General features: G+C 42.9%; 1 protein-coding gene across 1 annotated transcript in view; it reads right to left on the bottom strand.

Moving 5' to 3' along the window:
- Positions 1-14,877, bottom strand: part of LOC140212452 (adenylate cyclase type 2-like) — a 507,180-nt gene extending 492,303 nt beyond the window's left edge. Inside the window, exon 1 of the mRNA XM_072283265.1 lies at positions 14,621-14,877. The gene's annotated coding sequence lies outside the window, so the exon portion shown is untranslated. The remainder of the gene's footprint in view (positions 1-14,620) is intronic.
- Positions 14,878-22,925: the final 8,048 nt, after the last annotated feature.

Here is a 22,925-nt window from a genome sequence, read left to right on the forward strand (position 1 = left end):
AGCAAAAACCCAAACAAGCTGCTGCTGGAGCTCAGATGGTGAGGCAGCATCAGTGGAGGCAAAGAAATGGTTGATGTTCTAGGTCCAGACCCTGCATCAAGACTGATTCAGGTCTCAATCCAAACGTCAGCCAAGAAGCTGCTCTACCACCCCAAGCTCCTTCAGCAGTTCGTTTCAAGCCCATGAGTTGGGTGTATTTTGGAATTCAAAGGACAACCGAGAAATTGATAAAGAAAAAATTGAATTGGAGAATAAACTTGCAAGAAACACAGAAGTATGTCATGAAAACTATAATACTTATGTAAACATGGAAAGACAAACACGGGGAAATGTGGATCCATTACAGAGATGGAAGAATTTATAATGGGTATAAGGAAATGGCAAATGGAGTTAAACAAATACTTTATGTTAATCTTTGTGGAAGTAGGAAAAGGACTGCCCAGAAGTACTGAAGAAACTAAAGTCTGGTATAAGTGAGATACTGAAAGAAGTCAGTGTTAATAAACATATACTCCAAGAGAAACTAATAAACTTGGAAGTTGATAAATCTTTAAAAAATTACACTCTGTATTCCAGTGTTTTAACAAGGGTTAAAGTGGAAATGAACGCTTGGGTCATCAACTATCAAAATATCTATCTTATGTTACATACCCTGTGGGTATCTTGTGACTGTCTTATGAGCATGATGTAATGGTCTTGTGGCGGTCACATGATGTAATTTTCCCACCAGTGTGAGGTCACATGATGACCTGTTCTCAACAGGTATAAAGGAGACCCCTGGTGTGACGCAGTTAGTTTCAGTGAGTTGTTGTTTGCTTCGTTAGTTACTCTGTTATTCTATGTATTAGTCTCATGACGCAGTTTCGTTTTAAAGAGGAGTTCTACTTTCTATTGTAAGGTAAAATAGTTGTGCCGGCAGTTTCACCAATCGCTGCCAGCTTTGTTGATGTATCTGTGATTTACCTTTACAGTAGTATTGGAGAGTGAAGACCTTATTAAAGGACGGGAACCTGAAGGATCGGAATAAAGTTGGAGTCGTTTGGCGGTTTTATAGAGGATCGACTTTATCGAGCATTAATTCAGAAATGGTGACCTGTATCTGAGATAACTCCTGCAAGAGCAGGGAAGTTTGTGCAGTGTCCCCTCGCCAGGAAAAGGTCAGTTCCTTTAAGCCATATTATTTCCTTCATCGTGAATCCTTTGGAGAATAAGCAGTAACGTCACGTCTTCGAAGAAATCCATTTCCAGAGAAGTCTCTCTTTATTGACTGTATAAATCACTTGGACTTTCGAATTTACCATTTTAAGACTGGGTTCGAATTTACCACTTTAAGAACTGTTTTCGCATTTACCCTTTTAAGAACTGTTCCAGAGTGGCCGTACAGCGGTTAACTTCCGGTTAAGTTAGTCGTTTGAATACTTATCGCTATTGTTGAGCAGAGATTAATAAGTGTTTGTTTTTATGAAACCTGCCTCAATTGATAATTCATTGTTGCCGATCACTTATAGATATTGATAGCTCTATAAAGCCCCAGTTAGAACTCACTTGCAATATTGTGATCATTTCTGGTTGCCTCACTATAGGAAGGATGTGGAACCTTAGAGAGGGTGCAGAACGGATTTACCAGGATTCTGTCTGGATTATTGAGCATGCCTTATGAAGATATGTTAAGCGAGCTAGGGCTTTTCCCATTGGAACTAAGGAGGATGATAGAGGCGTACAAGTTGATAAGAGGCATCGATATAGATAGAGTGGACAGCCAGAGATAATTCCCAGGTCACAAAAGGCTAACATAAGGAGGTATAATTTTAAAGTGATAGAAGAAAGTATAGGGGACATATTAGAGGTAAGTATCTTACACAGAGGGTGGTAGGTGCATGGAATGTGCTGCCAGGAGTGGTGGTAGATATATTAGGGACATTTAGGAAAATGGAGGGCTGTGTGGGAGGGAAGGGTTAGTTTGATCTTGGAGGAGGTTAAAGTGTTGGCCAAAGGGTCTATACTGTGCTCTACTGTTCTCTGTTCTGCAAATTTGGAGTGCAGCAAACATGACCTCATTATTTAAGAGAACGGAGAACCATCAACCTGTTCACCTGGCATCTATAGTCAGTGAAAAAGTTGGGATCTATAAACAGGAAGGCGATAGCAAGCCAGATATAATAGCAATACAATAACTGAGCAGAGATTGATGCAAGGGAAGTAATCTAATAAAGTCTCTTGTAGAGTGGGTAAGGGAGAACTAATGAACGTGGAGCACTTGGAATTTACGAAGGCGTTTGACAAGGCTGTATACCTGAAGTTGCAGAACAAAATCAGAACATGTGGAATTGGAACTAACATGCGAGTGCTGTTTAAGATAAGGCTAAAAAGAATTGGCAGGTCTTCTCAGACTGGCAGATTAGGGAGTTACCACAAGGATCGGAGTATGGGCATGAAGTATTCACAGGTAATGTATATCAATAATTTGGCTTTAGGGACCAAATACTGTAGAATATTCTCAAGTTTGCCGATGAGATGAAACTAAATTGGAATGTGAAAAGTAAAGAATCCGCAAAGAGATTTCAAGGAGTTGCAGAGGAGTTAACTGATGGAGCGAGTAAATGGCAGGTAGAGTACAGTATGAAAAAAAATGCAACGATGCCCACTATGAATACAAATCAGATAGATTAGAAAATGGTAATGTTCAAAACTCACTGAAAACTGATGGTAATTAGGAAGGCAAGCAGTACATTGGCTAACAACACAAGAGGGATTGAGTAGAAGAGTACAGTGGCATCACATCAATTGCATAGGGCTTTGGTGCCAACACACATGGGATAGCTTCTACAGTCTTGGTCTGCCCACCCAAATAAGGATGCACTAGCTATGAAAGAAATGCAGTGGAAGTTCTCCACATTGATTCCTAGGAAGGCAGACTTGTCATATGAGGAAAGACTGAGTAGGCTGGACCTTCATCGTCTAATATTTAGAAAAATAAGATACGTTTCTCATTCAAACATGCAACAAGAGGGATCAGTAAGATAGACTTGGGAAGGTATTTCTTCTGGCTGACCAATGTAGAACTGAGGGATCACCAAGTCTCAACAATAAATGAAAGTGTATTTAGAAGTGAAATGAGGTGAGGTTTCTGAGTGAAATCTATTCATTCAGTGGGCGTTTCATTTTTTGGAGTCCTTGACACAAAAAGCCACAGAGACCAAGTGTGCAGAGATCTAAGGAATTCTGGAAATTAAGTGGTTCAAGAAAATAGGGTAGGAAAATGCTACTGAGGTGGAAGATCAGCCTAGATTCTGTCGAATGGCACAGCAAACTTGAGTTGCCACATAGCCTGCTCTTGCTCCTGCTTTCTTTATTGATGTGTTTATATTATTTATTTAGAGATACAACACAGTAACAGATCATTCTGGCCGACCAAGCTCATGCCACCCAATGGCACTCAGGGGATAAATTAACCTATGAACCTATACGTCCCTGGAAAGTGGGAGGAACTGGAACTCCTGGAGGAATCCACACAGTCACTGTCTGTAAGAACATACAACTCCTTACTGACCGCAGCGAAACAGAGCCTGAGCTGCTGGCGCTGTAATGGCATTATGCTAACCGCCATGCTGCCATGCCATTCTAAAGAAAACAAGTGCTGGCATATTCTGGCTAGGCCCATGACTTCAAAGTTCAAAGTATGTAAGTGCTATGATACATTACCTTAAGCTTCAGTTTCCTGAAGCCATTCACAGGAAGATAGAGAAACACAATAGAACCAATGAAAAACCACACACAAAGACTGACAAACAAACAATGCACAAAAGACAAATGTGCAAATAACAAAAAAAAGGTAAATAAGTAATACTGAAATAATCCTGAGAACATGAGTTGTGAGAGTAAAGCTTATTCTGTGAAGTCTCTCAAGAAGTAATTGGGGTGGAGAAAGTGCACATGCATTTGTCTTTACCCACAAGGAGTAAAACAATACTTTTTCTCTCTTAATATTCCAACAAAATTAGTCCTTCCATATTTACTCATTAAATAGCTGTCATGAAACAAAATCTTGTACTCCTTTAAATAAGCAATATAAATTTCTGTTGTCACCTGGAATAAAATGATTGCCGTCCTTTGCTTGATTGTGAAACATTCAACAAACTAGGCAGTGAATCTTTGAATCTTAGGTTATGTACAAGATTTGTCTCATTTCAAATGCAAATGAAGGCAACTGAGAAACCATGCTGTGTCAACATAATCTGAAGCTTCTCCTAACAGCAGGCAGATGTAAAATGTATCTGTTTTAAGTGGTAACTTCATTCTACATCATGCTCTATTTATTCATTACAACTAAAAAGACATCTCAGCAATAATGTTTTTGTACAATATTTAAAAACTCTGTTTTACAGAATAAGAATTCTACCTCCTTTACATTGGGGAGAGATAGGAACAGACAAGTTAGAAAAGCATTTAATTGGAGTAAAGGGAATCTGAGGCAATCAGGCAGGAAATTGGAAGCTTAAATTGGGTACAGATGTTCTCAGGGAAATGAACGGAAGAAATGTGGCAAATGTTCAGGGGATATTTGTGTGGAGTTCTGCATAGGTACATTCCAATGAGACAAGGAAGTTATGGTAGGGTACAGGAACCATGGTGTACAAAGGCTGTAATAAATCTAGTCAAGAAGAAAAGAAAAGCTTACAAAAGGTTCAGGGAGTTAGGCAATGTTAGGGATCTAGAAGATTATAAGGCTAACAGGAAGGAGCTTAAAAAGGAAATTAGGAGAGTCAGAAGGGGCCATGAGAAAGCCTTGGCGGGCAGGATTAAGGAAAACCCCAAGGCATTCTACAGGTATGTGTCGAGCAAGAGGATAAGACGTGAAAGAATAGGACCTATCAGGTGTGACAGTGGGAAAGTGTGTATGGAACCGGAGGAAATAGCAGGGGTACTTAATGAATACATTACTCTAGCATTCACTATGGAAAAGGATCTTGGTGATTGTAGTGCTGACTTGCAGCAGACTGAAAAGCTTGAGCATGTAGATATTAAGAAAGAGGATGTGCTAGAGCTTTTGGAAAGCATTAAGTTGGATAAGTCACCTGGACCAGATGAGGTGTACCCCAGGCTACCGTGAGAGGCGAGGGAGGAGATCGCTGAGCCTCTGTTGATGATCTTTGCATCATCAATGGGGACGGGAGAGGTTCCAGAGGATTGGAGGGTTGCGGATGTTGTTTCTTTATTCAAGAAAGGGAATAGAGATAGCCCAGGAAATTATAGACCAGTGAGTCTGACTTCAGTGGTTGGTACGTTGATGGAGAAGATCCTAAGAGACAGGATTTATGAACATTTGGAGAGGTATAATATCATTAGGAATAGTCAGCATGGCTTTGTCAAGGGCAGTTCGTGCCTTACGAGCCTGATTGAATTTTTTTTGAGGATGTGACTAAACACATTGATGAAGGAAGAGCAGTAGATGTAGTGTTTATGGATTTCAGCAAGGCATTTGATAAGGTAACCCATGCAAGGTTTATTGAGAAAGTAAGGAGGCATGGGATCCAAGGGGACATTGCTTTGTGGATCCAGAACTGGCTGCCCACAGAAGGCAAAGAGTGGTTGTAGATGGGTCATAGTCATAGGCATACTTTATTGATCCCGGGGGAAACTGGTTTTCGTTACAGTTGCACCATAAATAATAATAAAACCATAAATAGTGAAATAGTAATATGTAAATTATGCCAAGAAATAAGTCCAGGACCAGCCTATTGGCTCAGGGTGTCTGACCCTCCAAGGGAGGAGTTGTAAAGTTTGATAGCCACAGGCAGGAATGACTTCCTATGACGCTCTGTGTTGCATCTCAGTGGATTATATTCTGCATGGAGGTCAATGACCAGTGGTGTGCCTCAGGGATCTGTTCTGTGACCCTTATTCTTCGTGATTTTTATAAATGACCTGGATGAGGAAGTGGAAGGATGGGTTAGTAAGTTTGCTGATGACACAAAGGTTAGAGGTGTTGTGGATAGTGTGGAGGGCTGTCAGAGGTTACAGTGGGATGTTGATAGAATGCAAAACTGGGCTGAGAAGTGGCAGCTGGAGTTCAACCCAGATAAGTGTGAAGTGGTTCATCTTGGTAGGTCAAATATGATGGCAGTGTGAAGGATCAGAGGGATCTTGGGGTCCGAGTCCATTTGACGCTCAAAGCAGCTGCGCAGGTTGACACTGGTTAAGAAAGCATACGGTGTATTGGCCTTCATTAATCGTGGAATTGAATTTAGGAGCCAAGAGGTAATGTTACAGCTATATAGGACCCTGGTCAGACCCCACTTGGAGTACTATGCTCAGTTTTGGTCGCCTCACTACAGGAAGGATGTGGAAACCACAGAAAGGGTGCAGAGGAGGTTTACAAGGATGTTGCCTGGATTGGGGAGCATGCCTTATGAAAACAGGTTCAGTGAACTCGGCCTTTTCTCCTTGGAGCAGCAGAGGATGAGAGGTGACCTGATAGAGGTGTATAAGATGATGACAGGCATTGATTGTGTGGATAGTCAGAGGCTTTTTCCCAGGGCAGAAATGGTTGCCTCAAGGCGGCACAGGTTTAAGGTGCTGGGGAGTAGGTACTGAGGAGATGTCAGGGGTTAGTTGTTTTTTTAAAACATAGGGAGTGGTGAGTGTGTGGAATGGGCTGCTGGCAATGGTGATGGAGGCAGATACGATAGGGTCTTTTAAGAGACTTTTGGATAGGTGCATGGAGCTTTGAAAAATAGAGGGTTATGGGGAAATCTAGTAATTTCTAAGGTAAGGAAGATGTTTGGCACAACCTTGTGGGCCGAAGAGCCTGTATTGTGCTGTAGCTTTTCTATGTTTTCTAGGAATGTGGTAGAATCTTGAGAGTATCTTTCTTTTTAAATCTTTTTTATTGAATTAGTACACAAAAGGTAAACCATATGGGCACTAATACACTGTTGCAATATAACTTTACAAGAGATATTAATACACAAAAAAAATTAGTACAAACAGTGCAGTTTAGATATGAGAGTATCATTATGATTTGTGCAACAGTTCACTCTGAAGAAAAGGGAGTGTAAAACTGCTAAGGGAGCCTTGCATTTCTACTCTGTTTCCAATTCAACTTAATGATCTTTGCAGCATAACTATTACATTTCTAAAATAAAGAAATAGGATTGTTGATTGGAAAGTGTGGGCTGCTGCTAGCAGGAAGGAGGTGCTGAAACCTCAGGATTCACATCAGCAGGTTCAGGAACAGTTATTACCCTCAAGCATCAGGCTCTTGAACCAGAGGGGATAACCTCACGGCACTTGCCCCATCATTGAAATGTTCCCACAACCTAAGGACTCACTTTCAAGGATTCTTCATGTGCTATCGCTATTTACTGCTTATTTATTTAATTATTGTTATTTCTTCTTTTTGTATTTGCACAGTTTGTTGTCTTCTGCACTCCAGTTGAATGCCCTAGTTGAGCAGTCTTTCGTTGATTCTGTTTTGGTTATTATTCTATAGATTTATTGAGTACACCCACAAGAAAATAAATCTCAGGGCAATGATTCTCAGGAGGAGAAGAGAAGCAGCACACCACGCGAGCGCAGCCCTCTGGTGAAAAATGATATTGTATCTGTTAAATAGGGCCGTGGACAATTCTGATTTGATGGAGATGGACGTGAAAGCACAGAGGAACATTGGGAAAAATTTCTGAAAAGCTTGTTCGCTGCTGTTGTTACTGCTTGGTCAGGAATCTTTCGGAGGGAAGGCCTCAAAATCCCTGGCTTTGCCTGCTGTTGGTGACCGAGATTGAGCTTGAATCATTCGGACAGAGATGGCGCTCAGTACTCGGTGGTGTCGGAGAGCTGAGCAGAGCTCGAAGTTTTCGGATGACTCAGAGTCGGACTGTGGTCGGGTATGGCAGGGAGAGTTTTTCTTCCTTCTCTCCGTCCGCGTGAGATGTGGGATATTTGAGAGACTTTGAACTTTTTATTGTGGTCATGGACTTCTTCATCAAGTTATGGTATTGTTGCACTTGTAACTATGTGTTATAATTATGTGGTTTTGTTAGTTTTTTTTTCAAGTCTTGGTCTGTCCTGTGTTTTGTGATATCACAGCGGAGGATATATTGTATCATTTCTTAATGCCTGCATTACTAAATGACAATAAAAGAGGACTGTGTCTTCATAATCTATGGTGATGTAGATGTACATTATAATAAAATTTATTTTGAACCTTTAAACCAAGTGGCAGCAAGTTATACCAAGAATTTGTAACATAATAATAAAATCCTTTATTTTGAACATTGCATTTGGTAATATTTCTTACCTCCTGCTTTTCTATGCAAAATGGATTATGCAAAATCAATTACTTTTGACTGTGCATCTCATGTGCTGTGTTTGATATTTCAACCACTTGAAAGAAACCATACATTTGCTTGAATTGTTACACATGTTCCATTAAACTCTGAATGAAATTGGTACTTAAAAGCACTAACACCTACACATTAAATATCAGCTCTCAAAACTGTCAATAACAAGTGTAAGGAGATCCAAAACTGAACTGTTTAATCCCAAGTACTATGTACTGCTAAGGACATATATACATAGACAATTTAAATAATTATTGCAGTTCATAGATGTTACTGATATTATTTTCAAAAACAGAATTGAAAATAGTAACTTAATTATTCATGTAGTGTGAAGATTTGACACATTCAGTTTGAGTTTGGTACAAGGATTATTTTTTAAGCAGGGTCTGTGGGTATTCAAATACTTTCACAATCAGAAAATTTATTTATTTAGAGATACAGCACAGTAACTGGCCTTTCTGGTCCAAATGCAACCTTGTGACCAATTAACCTACCAACCCCTACAGTGCATCTACAGAATATGGGAGGAAACCAGACAAAACCCATGCAGTCAAGGGGAGAATGTACAGTGCAAACTCCTTACAGACAGTGGCAGGAATTGAACCCAGGTCACCGTATGCCGCTAACAGCTACACTACCCCAGCACTCTAGAAGGAAAGTTTGGCAGCAGAGCAAGGCAGCAGTACAGCAGCTCCCCTGAGCCTAGCACAGTCCTGACCTCTGGTTCCTTCTGTGCACCATTCGAACCATCTTCGTGCAACCGTGTGGGTTTCCTCTGTTTTCCCACACCCTTCCCAAAGGTGTTAAAATTGGTTGGTAAATGCCTATTGAAATTTTCCTCACATGTGACAGAAACTGGAGGAAAACTGATGGAATTTGAGGAGCACAAAATGGCATTTGTGGAAACAGTTGCCTAGTGGCTAGTGTGTGCTTAATGGGTTGAGTCCATGCAGTGTGACTATGATTCTACTCAGGCAATATTTGATTAGGCTTTCCTTTGATTCAATATTTGTCTAAATTTCCTTCAAGATAACTTCAATATTCACTTCCAGTGGAAAAATTAGCATGAAGAAAGCTGCTGAAAAATGTCACCTCACTCTTCATGGTAATTTCCTACAATCCTTTCTGAAAGAGAAGAAATAATCTTTTCATATGTGATGTTCAGAGACCTTATTAAATCCCCTTCTCAACTTCCTTGGTTCTAGTTGAAAGTCTCAATATTTCCAGTTTCCCTTCAACTATGTACCCTCTCATTTCTTGATTATCCTGGTCTATAGTTGCTGTTCCTCTCTGTGCCTTCTGGCGCATCGCGCGGCAACCTTTCCGTTTATTGAGCATTTTGTCAGGTTGTTGTTGTTTTTTTTTATTAATAGGAGTGCTGAGTTGCTAGCTCGGCCCTCAACTCTGCAAGGAGCCGGCTGGATTCATGCCCAGGACCTCTCGCCTCGGAGTCTGGTGCAGATGCCGCTACACCACTGGCTGGCTTCTCTTGGTCTGAATGAGCACTTAAATCTGTACACACAGCCAGGGTAAAAAACTGAGCACAGAACTTTAGAAAACATTAGCTTGGATATGGCTAGAGTCTGCATACACAGCTTTGGTTGCCATATGACTGAAGAAAGTATGCTAATATGGGGAAATAATAGAAGAAATTGAACTTTAATTATTAGACCAAGCTGATTGATGTCCTTGTAATGAAAGAAGCTGAGCTTTGTTTAATGTCTATAAAACTATGAGAGGATTAAACAGATCTATTTTTCTTTGAAAAGGTCAATAACCACAAGATAAAGATTTGCAGTAATTGGTAAGAGGATCAGAGGGAATGTCACCCAGATTGTGGTTGGATTCTTGAACTCACTACCTTGATACAGTTAAAAAGTCCTTGAAAGTACAACTCTAACTTACAAAACCCAGAGCCTGGGGATAGCTTTGTTTTAGTGCATCAATTTCTATGAGTCTTTGCTTCTTACCTCACAAGCATGCAAGTAATCAAGTCGATCTCATTTACTGTGAACGGCACCATTATACTTGCACAGATGTACATCATTGATGGGTTTGCTCCAGAGTGGATAAAGGCAATGAGAGAATGGGGGAAAACAAAACAGAAAGGAAGCAAGCACAATGTTCATAGTTGTGACACATAAAATGAGCTTGTGGTAAACTCAGATCTAAAAATTCATGACACAGTAATCTTAATGGGCATAGACAAGTTCACACAAGTCCATAAAAGCTCTTGAATTTGCCATTTCAATTTGCTTTATTTTCCCTGCTGACAGTCAACACTGGTGCACCTCAAGGATGCATGTTTAGCCCACTGCTCTACTCTCCCTACTCTCACAACTGTGTGACTAGGGATAGCTCAAATGCCATTTATAAATTCACTAGGGACACCACCGTTGCTAGCAGAATCTCAGGTGATAAGGAGGAAGCATATGGGAGCAAGATAGATCATAGATCAGTTGGGGTAATTGAGTGGAGTCGTAACAACAACCTTGCACTCAACATCAGGGGCAGACCGGAGAATATACCCTAATCCTCTTTTAGGGGTCAGCAGTGGAAAGGATGAGCAAGTTCGTGAAAGCCACTATCTCAGAGGATCTATCCTGGGGCCAACACATAGATGCAATCACAAAGGCACGTCAGTGGCTATACTTCACCAGGAATCTGAGAGGATTTGGAATGAAGCCAAAGATTCTTGGAATTCTCTACCGTGGAGAATATTCTGACTAGTTGCATCACCATCTGTCGCGGAAGCGCCAGTGCACAGGATCCAGAGGCTGCAGAGGCTTGTCGACCCAGAAAGCTCCATCACGGTCCCCACCATCTTCAAAAGACCCAGCCTCAAGAAGGCAGCATCCATCATTAAGGACCATCAGCACCCAGAACGTTTCCTCTTTTCATTAGTGCCAACAGGGAGAAGGTTTAGCAACCTGAAGACCCACACTCAAATATTTTAAGAACAGCTTCTCCCCTCTGCCATCGATTTCTAAACAGTTCATGAAGTCATGAACACGAAGTCACTATTTCTTTGACACAAGAGGTACCGCAGATGCTGGATATCTAGAGCAATACACACAATGTGTTGGAAGAGCCCAGCAGGTCAGGCAGCATCTATGGATGGGAATAGTCTGTCAATATTTTGGGCTGAGACCCTTCATCAGGACCCAGACTTGCTGACCTGCTGAGCTCCCACAGCACACTGTGCATATAAGTCACTATTTCTCCTTTGCACTATGTATTTATTACAGGACTGACAAAGGGTCTTAGCCCAAAACATCAACTGTACCTCTTCCTAGAGATGCTGCCTGGTCTGCTGTGTTCACCAGCAAATTTGATGTGTGTTGCTCATACAAACAAGCAGTGCTTGTTAATGAATATAGAACAGCATCCAATACCTATTCCTTCTTTCATCCTACAAGTCCAGTATTAAAACACTATTGATCACACACAAACATACAGGAGGGCAAATGACTCAGGAATACTTGAAACTACATTCCCATTGAGAAAGTATGTGTATTGTAGTGTCACATGTAGGAAGAGTAAACAACTGCACAAATATTGATCCTCAGCTAACAGCTGAGGCTTTGGCATAAAAACTTTGATTGTCAATAGATACAGGTGTTTAAGGAATTACGGGTTAAATATTTGAGTAGCTCTAGTACTACTGAATGGCAGAAGAGGTTGCTAGGCTACAGGACAGTCTGTTGCTCCCATGGATGAATAGAAGAGATTTTCTTACTAGTTCACAGATTTCGGATGAAAGAAAACAATTCATGAAGTGTTAGTAGACCAATATTTATTTCAATGAATATTGAAAGCCAGCCCTAGATAAGTCTTTGAAGCTTCCTAGAGTAGGCGGGTCTAGGACCAGAAGGCAGTCTCAAAATACAGGGACGTCCATTTATTTACAACAAAGATGAAGAGCTAGTTCTTTTGCCAGAGGGCGGTGATTCGGTGGAATTCATTAGCTGTGAAGGCCAAGTCATTGGGTATACTTAAAGAGGAGGTTGATTTGTTTTTGATTAGTAAGGATGTCGAAGGTTATGGGCATTAGGAAGGAGAATGAAGTTGAGCCGGAAAATAAATCATCCATGAGGGAATGCCGGAGCAGTCTCCCGATGGGTCAAATGGCCGAATTCTGCCCCTTTGTCATATGGTTTTATAGCAAAATGGAACAATTAGGTAAATAATTACCCATCCTGGTAGAAAATCGGTGAAGTTAGCAGCCAGCAGTGTGTAGAGAGAAATTATACTCAGATTCACATGTGAGTATCCGCGCTTCCGGAGAAGAAACTATTGGGTGCGAACTAAATTTGTTACTTGCTGTCATATTATTTAAATCCGTTTCACCAAACCCAGCCCAGTCACTCTGCAGAATACCAGCTTCGTAAGTTCGACAGAGCTCTTTTCGCTTGAAATTTAGTTCGGAATCTAGATTTGCATTTATGAACGAGTCAGTGTACAATGAATCTTTCCATACAAAGAAACACGAAGCCATTTATCACAACAACCATCTACAGTACTGTGCAAAAGTCTTAGGCACGTGTAAAAAGATTCTGTAGGGTGAAGATGCTTTCAAAAATAATTAAATGAAGAGTATCTAAATATCAATAAAACTATAAAGAATCGTAAACAGTCAAAACTAAATCAAAATTCGGCGTTATCACTCTTTCCCTTTAAAACTGCATCAATCGTCTTCGTGCAGTTTAATGAGAAAATCTTGGAGAACTTGCCACAGTTCTTCTGCAGACTTTGGCTGTCTCACTTGCTTCTGTCTCCCTAGGTAATCCCAAGCAGCCTCGATGATGTTGGGATCAGGAGGCCATACCATCTGAAACGACATTTTAAAAAAAAAACCTGGCGTACCTAAGACTTTTGCAGACCACTGTATATCCTCAGCAATTCTGAATTAAGAGCTTCTCCGGCGGCTGAAGATGCGGCTATCAGCTTTGTTGATTTAGTTTCTGCTTACATGAAATTCATTGGACAAAGCGTTGCTTGAGCTTTCCTAGACACAAAAGACTCTGCAGATACTGGAAATCTTCTGCGCAACACATTCAAAATGCTGGAGGAACTCAGCAGGTCAGGCTGAGGGGAATAGACATTTCGGGCTGAAGCCCTTCACCCAGTTCAGGAAAGGAATAGGTGCTGCCTGACTTGCAGAGTTCTACCAGCATTTTCTGAGCGCCGTTTGGGTTTTCCCGACGGAGATCAGCGCGCCACGGTGCAGCTGCTGTCTCACGGCTCCAGCGTCCCGAGTTCGATGCCAACCTCAGACGCTCTCCGCGTGGAATTTGTACGCTTTCCCTGAGTCCCCTACAGGAAGCTAGGATTGAATTACCGGGCCGAATCGCCTCCATTGGCATTGTTAGAAGATAGGTTGGGAGGAATGTGGGAACGGGTACGAATGGGAATGTGTGGAGTGGGTGTAGATAGGACCGTGATGCGGACAGGTAGAAGAGAAATAGGAAGGGTCTTCTGGGTGGGAGGTTTATAGGGGAAGGGGAATGCGGTGGAAGAGATGAAATTCAAACAGGATGGTGGGTGAGCAGAGAGGGACCGAAGGAAAGAAGATGGGAGGGAGGGATAGGGGTAAAATTAACGCGCTTATGAGGGAACGGGGAGAGAAAAAAAGGGTGGGTGGGCTGTGAGGGCCGAAGGAGGAAGGGAAGGTGGAGAGGAGAAAGGGGAGAAGAGGGGAGGAAGGGAGGGCAGATCGGTCAGTGAACTTCTCTGAACTGGTTTAAATCTATCTAACGCGGAGTCAATCGAAGTCAGCTCCGAGTCCCGTGAAAAAGAGTTGGTCAGATTGTAGAATCCCGAGCTAGGAAATTGGTGACAATGAACAAATCAAAAAAAAAACCCGTCCAGCTATAGATAAATGAGAGCACATAGGTTCCGAACTAAAATCTCAACCTTCATGCACCAGCCTTTCGGTACTTCCCGAGCGCTAACATCCACCGAGGGTTGCGATGGTTCCGTGCAACCTACAGAGCAGCTGCTCCGGGAACGCAAGGTGCCCGGGACTCACTCCCAACCCGGGACACCCTTGGGTGTCCCCTCTTCGGCAATCCGCCGAACTGCTCATTCTGTTTTACACTGGGTGGTGGGGGTATCAACTGTGACAGGGGCAAACGTTACTGACTGACATCAAAGTATCAGCACCCCACAACCAGGAGAGAAATCGTTCGTTGTAACTTCCCATAAAGACTGTAGTTAGCAGTAAATGTCTCAGCCGATACTAATCCCTAGCCTAGAGAAAACATGGCACTACTCACGGGCTGTCTTCCGACTGAATGCGTTATGTGCTGGGCTGTGCAGACCAGCTGCAGTGTGTTTGTGCCGCTCGTATCCAGGCTGAAGGCATGTCGTCCAGCTGCCAGCCCGTCCTCTGCGCTTCTCCGTGACAACTAAACACCCTCCGCGTCTCCGCTATCCATGTCCTGCTTGATCAAGTATGTAGCTCTCGAAACCGGAGGCGCACAGAGCCCAGGTTGCGTGTGGTGCCAGAAGCTGCCGGCTCGCCTCCCGCACGGTGAGAGCTTTGGCGGTTCAGCTGGGAGCACTGACTGACTGACTGGCTCGCTCCCTCCCTCTCTCTTTTTCTTTCTTTCTTTCTCTCTCCCTCTCCCTCTCTCAGATTTGGGAATAGCGACATCCACACCCCGGCATTGACTGTTAGTACAGGCGGCTCTTCGGACACAGTAGGGGAGGAACTCACTCAATAGTCACCAACTGTCCCCGAGCTCACTAGGTCAGCTACTGATTGTAACCGCACCCGGCCATCAACTGATTCGAATCAACCCTGATCATCAACTGACTCTAAATGCACCTGGTCACCAACTGAGTCAGAACTCACCTGGTCATCAACTGAACCCGAACTCACCTGGTCATCAACTGACTCTAACCATCTGATCACCAGCTGACTTTGTCCATCAATAGATCCTGTCCATACCTATTCATCAACAGACTAACCGCTCCCGGACATCAGCTGATTCTATCCACCATCTGACCCTGACCGCACCAGGTGACTGAACCTGTTCATCAGCTGACCTTGACCGCCCTGGTTATGGACTGATAAACAAAGTTTAATGTTCAAAGTGGATTTATTATCAAAGCACATATATGTCACCATATACAACCCTGAAATTTGTTTTTGCAGGCATACACAGTAGATGCAAGAAACACAATAAAATCAATAAAAGACTACACCCACCAGAATGGACAAACAACCAATATGCAAAAGATAACAAATTGCAAATACAAACGTTAAAAAGTAAATAATAATAAATAAGCAATAAGGGTTGAGAACATGAGATGAAGAATCCTTGAAAGTGAGCCCACAGGGTTTGGGAACCGTTCAGTGATAGGGCAAGTGAAGTTGAATGAAGTTAACCCCTCTGGTTCAAGAGCCTGATGGTTGAGAGGTAATAATTGCTCCTGAACCTGGTGGTGTGGGTGCTGAGGTGCCTGTACCTTCTTCCTGATGGCAGCAGCAAGAGCTTGGCCGAGGTGGTGGGGGTCCCTGATGATGGACACTGTCTTCCTGCAACACTTCTACGTGCTTTCTTCATAATGGCACTTACATGCTGGGCCCAGATACTGTCGAGCAACTGACTTCAGCCAGACTTGGACATTGGCTGACCCTGCCAACCAACTGACCCTAACCACACCTGGTTATTGACTGACCCTGTCAACCAGCTGACCCTGACTGCACCTGGTCATGGACTGACCCTGACTGACCCTGGCACTAACTGACCCTGTCAACCAGCTGACCCTGACTGCTCCTGGTCATGGACTGACCCTGACTGACCCTGTCACTAACTGACCCTGACTGACCTTGTCAACCAGCTGATCCTGACTGCTCCTGGACGTCGACTGACTCTGTCACCAACTGACCCTAACTTCTCCTGGTCATGGACTGACACTGTCCACTGACTGACCCTGACTACTCTTGGTCATGCACTCACCCTGTCACCAACTGACCCTGACTGACCCTGGACATCGACTGGCCCTGACTGACCCTGTCACCAACTGACCCTGACTGCTCCTGGATATTGACTGACCCTGTCACTAACTGACCCTGACTCCTCCTGGACATTGACTGACCCTGTCACCAACTGACCCTGACTCCTCCTGGACATTGACTGACCCTGTCACCAACTGACCCTGACTCCTCCTGGACATTGACTGACCCTGTCACCAACTGACCCTGACTCCTCCTGGACATTGACTGACCCTGTCACCAACTGACCCTGACTGCTCCTGGACATTGACTGACACTGTCCACCGACTGACCCTGACTGCTCCTGGTCATGGACTGACACTGTCCACCAACTGACCCTTATCACAACAGGCCATTGAGTGACCTTGGCTACACCCAGCACCCACTGACCCTGGTCCCGCTGGCAAATGGGTGAGAAAGCAATGGGGAGTTGGATCACATCAGGTTAATGTGGTTCCTCATCCATGTCGTGTGTAATTTGCCCAATTCTTAATCCTCTGCCAAATCACTGATTACATTTCCCAAAGCTGTTCATAAACCCTGTTGTTGACTCATCCCCCTCTTTAGTGAGATCAGGTTGTCAGGAGCTTTGCAGCTGACAGTTTTTGTAAACAATCACTGGCACTATACATGCTCAGCTCTGTTTACTGCCGATAAATAGCATCTTGTCTGTTGAAATGCAGTTGTGCTTGGGAGTGTCACAGTTGGTAACAGAGTTGCATGATGATCGAGTGTAACCAAACATTTGCAGCTTTTCTAACATAAACAGATACAGGCTTTGTGGAAAGGGATTTTGCAAAATGTTTCCATCGTTTATAAAAATCAGATCAAATTCACAATGAAACACAATACATTGGTTGCTGTAATACTGTAGCTTTGGCTGTGCTTGTCATACAGTAAGCAACTGCACGTGGGAAAGTATAACCCTTCTCTGAGCAGACTTCACGGCTCAAATGCCAATGTCCAAGATTGTTTAGTGTCATCTCCTGTACACAAGTGTGGGGCGAACGAAATAATTGTTACTTAGGATCTGATGCAGTGCAAAAACACCACTAAAGATAAAGAACATAATAATAATAACAAAAACACACAATAAGTATAAATATATAAGATAGCTTGTATACATAATTTGATTGTATATCCATAAAGTGATGCTAAATTGTACATAAGGTAAATGATGGGAAATAATAAAGGTGTGGTGGGTTAGTGGGTGGAGGTGTTGATCAGTCTTGGGGAAAGTAACTGTTTTCAAGTCTGGTGGTCCTGGTGTACATGCTACATAGCCTCCTCCATGGTGGAAGAGGGACAGACAGTCCATGAGCACTGCACAGGACCGAAAGAAGCTGCAGAAGGTTGTAAATCTAGTCAGCTCTATCTTGGGTACAAGCCTACAATGTACCCAGGACACCTTTAGGGAGCAGTGCCTCAGAAAGGCAGCGCCCATTATTAAGGACCTCCAGCACCCAGGGCATGCCCTTTTCTCACTGTTACCATCAGGTAGGAGATACAGAAGCCTGAAGGCACACACTCAGCGATTCAGGAACAGCTTCTTCCCCTCCGCCATCCAATTCCTAAATGGACATTGAATCCTTGGACACTACCTCACTTTTTTTAAATATAACTTAATTCTGTTTTTTGCACGTTTTTTAAATCTATTCAATATACGGATACAGTAATTGATTTTCTTGTTTATTATTATTTTTTTTTCTTTCTGTGCTAGATTATGTATTGCATTGAACTGCTGCTGCTAAGTTAACAAATCCCACGTCAGGTGCTGGTGATAATAAAGCTGATTCCGATATTTCTGGCCCTTTTCTAGCACCTTTCTGTATACATGTCCTTGATGGCGGGCAGGCGGGTGCCAGTGATGCGTTGGGTAGATTTGATTACCCGTTGCGGAGTCTTCCTGCCCACTGCAGTGCGGTTTCTGTACAACGCAGGGATGCAGCTTGTTAGGATGCTCTCTACTATGCATCTGTAGAATGGCATGAGTATGGATGTACGTAGTCCAGCTCCTTTCAACCTTCTCAGAAAGCAGAGGCCGGCACTGGTGAGCTTTCTTGACGGTGTAGGATGTGTTCTGGGACCATGAGAAGTTGTGAGGAATGTGCACTCCCGGGACTTTGAAACTGCTTGCTGTTTTTACTACTTTGTTTTCTGGCAATGGTGTACCTGGTCAGCGGGAGGCATTCAAAAGTGAAATTTTGAGAGTACAAAGCTCGTGTGTGCCTGTCAGAATAAAAGGTAAAGATAAAAGATGCAGGGAACCTTGGTTTTCAAGAGATATTGAAGCCCTGCTTAAGAAAAAGGAGGTGTATACTGTAACAGAAATAAATGAGGTACTTGAGGAGTATAGGAAATGCAAGAGAACACTTCAGAAGGAAATCAGGAGGACTAAAAGAAGGCATGAGGTTGCCATAGCAGACAAGGTGAAAGAGAATCCTACACTATATTAAGAGCAAAAGGATACCCAAGGACAAAATTGCTCCTCTGGGAGATCAGAGTAGTAATCTGTGGAGATGGAAGGGATGGGGGAAGACCTTATCTGGAATTTTTGTGTTCGTATTTACTCGGGAGATGAACACAGCATCTGTAGATGTGAGGCAGAGCGGCAGTGAGGTCATGGACCCTGTACAGATTACAGAGGAGGAGGTGTTTGCTGAATTGAGGCAAATTAGGGTGGATAAATCCCTAGGGCTTGATAAGGTCTTCCCTTGGACCCTGTGGGAGGCTTGTGTAGAAATTGCAGAGGGCCTAGCGGAGATATTCAAAACATCGTTAGCCATGGTTGAGGTGTTGGAGGATTGAAGGATGTTGTTCCATTGGTTAAGAAAGGTTCTATAAATTAACTAGGAAATTATAGGCCAGTGAGCCTGACATCAGTGGCGGAAAAGTTTTTGGATGGAATTCTAAGGGACCAGACATGTAAGTATTTGGATATACAGAATCTTATAGAGTTTTTCAAGGAAGTTACCAGGAAAGTTGACAAGGCAGTGGATGTTGTCTACATTGATTTTAACAAAGCTTTTGTCAGGGTCCCCCATGGGAGGCTGGTCAGGAAGTTTCAGGCACTTGACATTCAAGATGAGGCATTGAATTCGACATCGGCTTCATGGAAGAAGCCAGAGAGTGGTTATCGAAGGTTGGTATTCTGACTGGAGGCTTGTGACTAGTGATGTGCTGCTGGGGTCAGTACTGGGTCCATTGTGGCTTGTCATCTGTATCGATGATCTGGTTGATAGTGTGGTAAACTAGATCAGCAAATTGGCAGCTGAGACCAAAATTGGGAGTGCAGTGGACAGCGAAGGAGATTATCAAAGCTTGCAGTGGGATTTGGACCAGCTGGAAAAATGAGTTATAGGGAAAGGTTGAATAGGGTAGACTTTATTCTCCAGAACATAGAAGATAGAGGGGAGATTTGATAGAGATATACAAAATTAGGGGTTTAGATAGATTAAACTGAAGTAGAGTTTTCCTCAAAGTTGAGAGAGACTACAACTAGAGGTCATGGGTTAAGTGTGAAAAGTGAAATGTTTAAAGGGATCTTCTTTGCTCAGAGGGTGGTGAAAGTGTGGAATGTGTTGTCAGCACAAGTGATGGATGCATGGTCAATTTCAACATTTAAGAGAAATTGGGATGGGTACATGGATGAGAGAGGTGTGGAGGGCTATGGTCCAGATGCAGGTCAATGGGTCTATGTAAATTAATGGTTGGCAGTGACTAGATGGGCTGAAGGACCTGTCTCTGTACTGTAGTATTCCATGACTCTCGGACTCCAAGTGAGGAGGGAGTAAGAAAGCTCATTGGGCACTAGATAAAGCAGACCGGATACTGCAGAGGGCTTAAGCCTAGAGATAATAGATAGGAAGGCAAGCAAGGCTATGCAGAGAAACACGAGAGCACAAGCCATTCACAACCAGACCATTCTGTTGGCTTAGGTTTGAATGAATCAGAAATTTGGTGAATACCAGCTTACATTTGCAAAGATTCAATTGAAACAATATTAGTAGTTTTACATGACTTTCCTAATGAGAGTTTGCTACCAGTTTAACAATGCTTTGTTGTGTCTTTATACAGTTTCTTTATGCCCATTCTATTGTTTAAGGATCTTAAACGTGTTGTTTATCTGCCAAATAACTAATGAGGTCATTTTACAATTTTACCAAATGAAGGAATGAGTCAGAAAGAAGTCAATGCCAGAAAGGAGTCAATGCGGAGAACATTGCAGGTAAGGCAATTCATTAAAGAGGTGAATCCAATGAGATTAGGGGGAATAAGATCATGCCAAGGCTGTATTGTTGACTTCCTTTCAATTCCAATTCATGCAGTACAGATTTTAGATTACTCATGGTTAGTATAGCTTGCCACAGGAAAACAGCAAAAGATCAGAGGTGGAGAGGGTCAGCAACTTTCAATTCCTCAGAGTTACCATTTCAGTGGATCTGTTCTGGGTCCAGCACGTAAGTACAATTACAAAGAGAGTACGTCAGTGCCTCTACTTTCTTAGGAATTCACGAAGATTCAGCATAACATCTGAAACTACAAATTTCTATAGATGTGTGTGGGAGAGTATATTGACTGGCTACATCAGAGCCTGGTAATGGAAACACCAACACCCTTGAACAGAAAATCCTGCAATAAGTAGTAGATACTGCGCAGTCCATCATGGATAAAGCCCAACTCACCATTGACTACATCCACACGGAGCACTGTTGCAGGAAAGCAGTATCCATCATCAGGGACTTTACCATCCAGGGCTCTTCTCGCTACTGCCTTCAGGAAGAGGGTGTAGTACAGGAACCTCATGATGCACACCACCAGGTTCAGCTACAGTTACTACCCCTCAAAAATCAGGCTCTTGAACCAGAGGTGATAACTTCACTTGCCCCATCACTGAAATATTTCCTCAACCTATGGACCATTTCGTGCTTATTTATTTATTATCATTATTTCTTTCTTTTTGTATTTGCACAGTCTGCTGTCTTGTACATTGGTTCAATGCCCAGCTGGTGCAGTCTTTCATTGATTCTGTTATGGTTATTATTTTATTATGGATTTACTGAGTATGCCCATAAGAGAATGAATCTCAGGGTTGTATATAGTGACATTTATGTACCTTGAAAATAAACCTGAAGCCACAAAATGCTGAAGTAACTCAACAGATCAGGCAGTCTCTAGAGTGAAATACAGAGCCAACTTTTCTGGCTGAGACCCTTCATCAGGATTGGAAAGGAAAGGGAAAGAAGTCTGAAAAAGAAGGTGGAGTGGGGGAGAGAGGAAGGAGTAGAAACTGTCAGGTGATGATTAAGCCAGTCGAGGGGGAAGATGTGTGGGTGGAGCAAGTGAGAAATTCGGAGATGATAGGTGGAAGAAGTAAAGTGCTGAAGGAGAATCTGAGAGGATAAGACAGTGGACCAGGAGAGAAAGGGAAGAAGGAGGGACATCAAGGAAGATGAAGATCAAAGAAAGGTATGAGGGGAGTCAGAATGGGGTGTGGAAAAAGTGAGAAAGGGGAGAGGGGATAAATTGTGCAAAGTTAGAGAAATCAATGTTCAGGCCCTCAGATTAGAAGCTACCCAGAAGGAATATGAAGTATTGTTCCTCCAACTTGAGGGTGGCCTCCTGTTCATAGTTATGGTCCTAGAGATACATATGGATGAATTTTAGCTCCAGGACTTTGGTTATCCAGCCCACTTGGCTCAAAGTGGGGATAAAATGCTGCCTTCAGTTACTCAAATAATTCACAGCTGGGAACATGAGAGGATCTGCAGATGCTGGAAATGCAAAGCAACACACACAAAATGAGGAGAAGAGGAGGAATTTCTTTAGCCAGAGAGTGGTGAATCTGTGGAAATTTTTGCACCAGGCTGCAGTGGAGGCCGAGTCTTTATGTATATTTAAGGCAAAGGTTGGTTTATTCTTTATTAGTCAAGGCATGAAGAGATACAAGAAGAAAGCAAGAGACTGGGGCAGAGAGGAGAATTGGATCGGCCGTGATGAAATGGCGGAGTAGATTCAATAGGGCAGATGGCCTAATTCTGCTTCTATATCTTATCGTCTTATGGTCTAAAATGCTGGTGGAACGCACCAGGCCCGGCAGCACCCATGGAAAATAATACTTATGAAGGGTCTTGGCCCGAAACGTCTGTTGAGTTCCTCCAGCAGTTTGTGTGTGTCACAGTTGGGAACAACTTCTCCTTCAGTGGTTGCTAGACATGCTTCCACTCCAATTTGGTGGATTCAGAGATGACCAAGAGGAGCAGCGTGGGGCACTCTCTCAGAAATGAAACAGGACTTGCCAGGTGGGGCAGGTAAGTGGGTTACTTAGGAAGTAGTTCAGTCCTTCCAACATTTACACTGGGCTTCTATGTGCTCCTGCCACATAATTTAAAGATATGCTGGGTGAGTATAGTCAAAGTATTAGGCATTAAGGAACATAGAACAGTACATCACAGTATTAGCCTTTCAACCTACTCCAAGATCAATCTAATGCCTCTTCTCACATACCACCCCATTTTTTCTTGTGCCTATCTAACAGCCTCTTAAATTACTCAAGTGACTCCATCTCTACCATCTCC

Source organism: Mobula birostris, chromosome 19, assembly GCF_030028105.1.
Source record: "Mobula birostris isolate sMobBir1 chromosome 19, sMobBir1.hap1, whole genome shotgun sequence".
NCBI lineage: Eukaryota > Metazoa > Chordata > Chondrichthyes > Myliobatiformes > Myliobatidae > Mobula > Mobula birostris.